Here is a 7,030-nt window from a genome sequence, read left to right on the forward strand (position 1 = left end):
GCTTCCCAGTCTGTGGGTAAAGAAGAAAATGTTGGGTTTCCCTTCCCCTCATAGGATTTTTTAGGCTTGTCTTGTGGGCCCTTGACTCAGCTTTATCCATCCAAACCCTGCTTTTTTTTTTTTAAAGCAAACTCTCTTCATATATATGTTAAATGCCACCCAAGACTTGGCCATTCTCTTCATGCCATTCACCAGACCGTAACACCAGGCTTGAGCTGCAAAATCCTCTCTGGGTGGTGGCAACCTAGAATTAGCCATGATGTATGAGAGTCTCCAAAGAGAGATACTGAAAGATAAGTTGCTCAAGAGGTTTAAAAAATGAACTGTGAGGATTCAGGGTAAAGAACAAGCCAGTGTCTGCCAGAAGGGAGGCAAACACCGGGCTGGTTTTAAAAAAGCCCTCTTCATTCAGCCTTTTGCTTCAGCAACGTTAGTCTTAATGTCTGCACAGCGCTGAAAGGAAATTTTGATCAATTTGTGTCTCTCTTATGGCTGCACATAGTGCACTTAATTTGTAGGTCTTATGCAAATAGCAGCCACTGTTTATTTGTTTTTAAATCCTTATCTGCAGTGATGTATTGTTTGTTTTTAAACAAAGGCAGGCAAGTGTTTGAGTGATATTTCTCACTAATTGGAACTTATTGTGTGGGACAGAGCAGAAAGGGAGTTTGCCTTTTAGCGGAGACCATATGTAAGAGTGCTCTCATTTTAATAAAACTGAATGCTGCTCGCTGCCAGCTCCTAATCTGAAAAAGCAAAGTAAATATTTCAGCATTTAACAGCTTTTTTCCCATGCTTCAGAGCTTTGAGGGGGAGAATACATTTTCATAATTGTACTTCATAACAACGCATTTGAATATATTTGGGGCAAAAACAGAAAAGTAGGCTCTGGGAGAGGCACAGGGCTGATGTGCCGCGCGGGGGCTGAGGGAGCGTGCTGGGGGGTGAACGGCTCCTGCGCCGGTGCCTCCCTGCACCGCTGCTCTCCCTGCAGCTGCAGGGCTGCAGCTCCTCGCCGTCACTCCTCTCCTTCTTGCAGGCTTGTTCCTGGGACTGCATGGGCCCATAGGCAGCTCTGCTGCCTCCAGAGATGAACGGATAGGAGGAGTGCAGAGCAGGAATGAAGATGCTCGTCCCTGCGGGTGCCACTGCCGCGCAGGGTGGATCCATCCCGGCGCCGGTTGCGCAGCCCTGTGATGCCGGGGGTGCGAGGCAGCCCCAGCTCTCGGCAGCTCCAGCGCTTCTTCACTGGCACCGTGCTGGGTCCTTGTCCCCAAATCAGCGTTGCCCCAGGAGGCAGGTACGTGGGGACCCACCGGCTGGCTCCTGGGGAGCGGACCACCCGTGGGGTTTTAGTTACAGGCAGATGCTCAGCCTGGGAGACAACTCGTGGTCAAAGAGGACGCAGTCATCTCTTGCCAGCACAAGCATCCAGTTCCCAACAGGCGATACGGTCTCATAGCCTGTTTACAGCCCAAGGCAGAGTGCAAATCCAAACCCTCGCCCAGCTCCCTGTTTTGGGAATGCCACTGTAAAAAATCCTAAACTAATAGGAAAGGAGGGTGGGTCAATGCATGCCTGCACCTCAGGAGAGTGATTTGAAGAATTACTCCCTGTCAGGATGTGATGTGACGTTTTGCAAGAGGCAGGGTTGCTGTGTCCCCTTCTCAGGGAAAGCTTTGAGATGCTGCATGAGAAACGAATGTGCAGAAGGTGTTGTGGATGAACGGTGGGGAGGAAGGTGGAGGGGGAGTTAGCACCCGGGTGTCTGCGGTGACCTCAGGCACTGGTCTCCTTCACAAATGGAGAGATTATCAAGTCAGAGTCCACCACAGCAAGACGATAATGTTTCCAGGGCATGGACTGCAAAGTCCTCGATGTGAGGACAAGTCACGGGAATGAAAAGCCCTGCAGTATGCAAGGGCAATCTGCTGTCTCTGTGTCTGGAATGGGAGGGACCTTGACAAGGGCTTGAGCTGGGTAAGGTGACCCGCTTGCCTTCAGGACACTCCTGCAGCAGAAACATTACCTGAAGTCAGAAATGTTCAACCCCTCCCCTCCACTCAATGTCACATTTTTAGGGGCTTGCTCAGAAGCCTGATTGCTCCTGCTGTCCTGGGGAACAGCAGCAGCCCCGAGGTCATCTCTATCAGGAGTCTTGTGGTTGAGGTACATCCCCTTTCGTGCAGGTGGTATCGTCTCGGCTGGTTCTCCCTGGGCTGCTGGGACTGTGTGACCATCTCTAGACCTCAAACCATTTTTCTACTGCAGAAAACTTGATTCTAAAGTTATTTTTTCCAGTCAACATAGCTGAGCCCAGTTCTATTAACTTGTAGGCCTTTTGTGAAGCTCATTAGATGTCCGGGGTCTTTCCCTTAAACTTTGAGGCCAAGGGAATAGTCTCGTTAAATAAGATGGCATAATTTCAGCAGAGAAGTTTTGCAGTTCATGCCAATTAACAAATTCAATAATGCTTTTAGCTTTTCTTTTTTGGTAGCCCAGAGACAGTGGGACAGGCATACACTGTGGAGGCTTGTATGCATTTAGAAAGGGCTGGTTAATAACTAGAATAGCTGCTTCGATATTGGAAAGATTTTGAAGACCCAGGAAAGCTCTGAATGCAGAGGAGTATGGGTATGATGGAGGACACCCTGCGGAGAAAAAGGGAGTGCTGGCCTGCAGGATATCCTGGGATGGGGAAGACTGACTGTCTGATGGCCTCTGTTGGAAATTATCATAAAATCTTTAAAGCAAATAAAGTTCCCTTAAACTGAAAAGGTATTATTTGAATGCTCTCTGAAAGAAGAGGTTTGAACAGCATGATCTATTCTGTCTCCGAAATGTCAGGAAACATTTATACAGCTGCTCAGTTGGCATTAAAATCTAGGTCTTCTGCAGGAACATGGCAAACAGCTCCAGGTCACTGGGATAAGTCCAAGACCTCAGGCAAGAGCTGGCTGGGGATCGCTGGCATTCGGCAGCTGCGGCGGGAGTGTCAGCCCAGCTCCTCCAGAGCGGATGACCCCACGGCCACAGGCAATGCCGTGCAGCCATCGCTCCTGACACTAGCAGAAGAGCCCAGGCTGGAAACCAGTTTCCCTGCAGTATGCTGAGGACTGCTTCCTGAAATACCATGTCCAGCGCAGTAAGTACTGAAAAGGATGGAGAAAAGAAACAAAAGGAGAGGGAGCTGCCAATACAGGCAGAGATATCCCCTGTTCCCTTGGCTGTGAGAGTGGGAGAGGAGCTCCCTGATGAGCACACAGCCTCTCCTGATGGTGGGAGTTGGGAAAACACCAACCAGTCATTTTCAGAGGGCTAGTTACATTGGCAGAAGCATTGATGCTCTTTGTCTGCTGATTATCTCCTCTCTCCACTTGTCCTCTTCCTTGCAGGCTGTCTCGCCTTCCTTCTCCCTCACTGCCCCCTTCTCTCCCTCCTTCGTGTCCCGAGAGGCTGAACCACGCCGCAGACATGCGCAGATTCCTCGCTACCTCCTCTGCCTTGTGCTGTGCTCTGCCACCCAAGCAGCTCTGCTCCGATGCCCAGAGGCAGCAGCAGGCACCGCTGCCATCTCAGTAACCACCAAGAGGAGATGGGAAGGTGATGGGACATGAGATGGGAGAGTGATGGGACACGCTTATGTCTTCCGACCCCTTGGGATCTGCCCTGGGCGCTCACTAACAGCCTGCTGCCCGATGTAAGCACCAGAGTCTTCCTTCAGCTCGAGTGCTAAAAGTCTGTGGCTTTGGGTGAATATACTGTCTTTGATCCTTTCTCAAGGCTGCGGTTCCCTGTTTACACAGACAACCACAGCTCTTTGTATCTGCGCTCATTAACTCTTCTGAAGCATTTTCTGATCACCAAGATAAGACTCCCAGTGTCTGAGCAGGGGCCGAGCCCACATCTCCGTGTTTCCGATCCTGCCCCAACAGATCCCTCTGAGCATCTCACCAGTGGTTTGGGTATGTTGATGGTGGCAGCCGTCCCAGACAAACCCACGGGAGGATGGATCTCTCCTCCCCAGGCAAGCATGCCTTTTGTTCCCCAGAAGGCAAACGTAGGAGGAGACCCACCTCATGCAGGCTGCGCAACGGTGAGCCACAGGCGAGAGCCCCATGGGCAGCGCTCCATGGAGGACATGCCTCAGTTACTCTGCTTCTCCTTCACGTGCATTAGGGGGTTTGGGGTGTTTTGGTGTTGCGCTTTTTTTTTTTTGCTTGCTTTTATCCTCCTAGCCTTTCTGGCAGGCTTTTGAACATACATAATGACTTGGAAGGTGCAGCAAAGGTTCTGGCATCCGTAGAGTACGGTGGGAGCAGAGCCAAGACGCGGGGCCGCACAGTGGTTTCATCCCATTTGCAAACTATAAGGCTGCCTTTGAGCAGAGGGGGGCAGTGCGAAAGAACATGTGCTAAACATCATGTTGGGAAGCTTAGCGCATTAAGGGGAACAGCGTGCTGGCTACGGACAAATGGAAATGGTTTGCGATTTGTTATAGGAAAAGGGGAGGCAAGGAGAAGTCTCTTTTGATTTAGGGTTTAGTGAACAGCTCTGGCAGGGCAGGTAGGATGGTCTTTTCTAGGTGTTTTAGCCAAGCACGTGTCAGAATGGCATAAATCAGTTTTACCCATGTCTGTCAGCCCTTTGAGAGGAACTCCCTGGTATCTGAGAGCTCACGCACAAAGAGGAGTATAGACACAAGGTAAGGAGATGGAAAGAGAGTCCTCTGGAAAATAAAAACCCAGACGGCAACCTGCAACATGTGCTTCAAGCCTGGGCTCTAAAAAACTTCCCTCAGCCACCTGGGATGGCACACAGATGAGCTGCTCCTGCTCAGCACTGCTACGTCCTTAATGATCTCACATGCAAGTGGTAGGTGTCTCCAACAGCTCCAGAGTAAATGAAAGACCAACTTGTTAGGCATTAATTTACCCATAGTGTTTGCGTAGTTCCCTTCCTGCCACAACAGAGGCCGTGACATTTGATGTCCTGTGGTGGACCTTGGTTGACCAGGCTGCTCTCAAAACCAAAATACCTGCAAGACTGAAAGACTTAATCCATCATCATGCTACTTGGGATGGTGGTACGGACGGAAGAGTGAACTTCAGAGCTGGAGCCGTGGGTGCTGACTGATGGGATCAGTTGGGTCAGGTTCCCTGGGATTTGGGAGGAAGGTTCAAAGCTGTGGTTAAAAACTGAAATCTCCCCTTCAAAGGAATTCTTATCTGTCCCTTACTTTCTCCACCCCAAGCCTGCAGGAGACCATTCAGTCAATGCTGGGACAGTGGGCAAGAGTCTGATGACAGCTGCAGCCAGAAGAGAAGCCCCAAGGTCCTGCAGAAACAGAAGTGCTTTTCCAGACCTTTTAAAACTCTGAGCATCCACAAAAATCAAATGTCCAGGTATCAGTTTTGGGAAAGAAAAAGGATCAAAGAAGCAGAAGGAAAGCTGAGAGTCTTTCAGCAAATGGAGAAAGGATGCTTGCACTACCAGGTGGAGGGCAAGCGTAAGCACAGAAAGCTGCCTCACACAGCTCTCGCTGCAAACCGCAGCTCCTGTGCAGCCTTGCCTTGGAACATCTTCTGAGCCGGGCAGAAGGACCAGCGCTGGGACTCTGGGCTGTGGTGCGCTGGACAAACCCCTGCTGTTTCCCACCTGAGTGACAAAGAAGCTGGTATGAAAGCACCAAGCATGCATGGGCTCAAAGCCCCTTCCAGCTGCCCCAGAGCCCAACCACACATTGGGGGATCTGGATCTAGGGCTGGACTTGGCTCTGCTTTTCCTGGCCCCGTAGATCTCCCCAGTGGTGCTCCACGTCACGGTGCACAGAGGAGGGGTCTTTGATGGCATCTCAGTGGCTGAGATGTTTCTCTGCTGCTGTCCCCTGCCACATGCTGAAGCAGGTCCCACACTGATGCTGCATCACTGGGGGCTGGAGAGATGCTTTTCCTGGTGCTCATACTCCACTCCAGCACATGAAGAAGGGGAGGTAACAACTACCTGTGAAACAAAGGCTGTTGTTCCTGCTAGTTTTGTGGTACCCAGCACAATGGCTCGCCAACCTGCTTTGCAGTGCTACAGATATAAATGTTTAATAACCAATAACACAACACTGGCTGGGTGGTGACATACATCAAACCACAAGGCACGCACCAGACTGTTCCTGAGCAGGGAAAAGCTTCTTCCCTCTGCATCACTTACAGCTTTAATGGATATAGCAAATAAGTCACACCTGACAAGTATAAAAATGGCATTTTTCCCTCTGTGATCTCACTGGGAGGCCAGAGACAGCAGTTCTGACATCACAGCTAATGAAATCAATTTTGCTTTGCAAGGAGGACCTGGTGCTGCCCCATGTGCTGGGCTGTGTAATGGGAGTCCCAGTCAAACATAGGCAGTGGGACGTGACTGAAGGTGCAGGCCAGCCTTGCTTTACCTCCTTTCCACCAGCAGCTCAAACACTCTGCTCCACCAGTTGTCCCCCCTCACCCCCCCTTCTTTTTTCCATTTGTTTGTTCATTCCTTCTTTATTCTCTGCAATTGTCCTTAATGGAAACAGCATCTCAGCAGAAGTCACCCTGCAGGAAAGCTATAGCACAGAGGGATTTTTGTAGATGGCTTTAATAAAAACATTGAAGGTCTGTTGTTGTTATAGTGCTGTGTGATCCATTAAGTCTATTAAATACAACAGAGGAAAACTGTGAAAAAAGCCAGAGGAGGCCACGATGTCACAAAAAAACAAATGAGCTGGGGCTGCTTCCCTGGTCTTCTCCAGTTTGATGGTACCACTGCTCTGCCCTGTGCTTCGCTGGCTATGCCAGCAGAGCGTGGACCTGCATTTGCTTGCCCTTCATTTGCCACATGTGCAGGTGTGTGTGTATTTGGGTTCCCATAAATGTGTAGTTTCTAGATATTAAATCCAGAGGATATTAAAGCTGAGGGCCCCAGGAGATCTGCTCTTCCCTGCTGTATACAGACTCCTCTACAGCACACGTGTGCTGGGTAATTGTTAGCTTGTGTGCGTGCA

General features: G+C 50.1%; 1 long non-coding RNA gene across 1 annotated transcript; it reads left to right on the forward strand.

The window, feature by feature from the left end:
* Window positions 1-1,155: 1,155 nt before the first annotated feature.
* Window positions 1,156-6,644, forward strand: LOC138690772 (uncharacterized). Its single transcript, XR_011329557.1, has 3 exons — window positions 1,156-1,300; window positions 2,899-3,145; window positions 3,396-6,644. It is a non-coding gene; the product is annotated as an uncharacterized lncRNA (long non-coding RNA).
* The last annotated feature ends 386 nt before the right edge of the window (window positions 6,645-7,030 follow it).

This window comes from Haliaeetus albicilla, chromosome 23, assembly GCF_947461875.1.
Source record: "Haliaeetus albicilla chromosome 23, bHalAlb1.1, whole genome shotgun sequence".
Classification (NCBI taxonomy): domain Eukaryota; kingdom Metazoa; phylum Chordata; class Aves; order Accipitriformes; family Accipitridae; genus Haliaeetus; species Haliaeetus albicilla.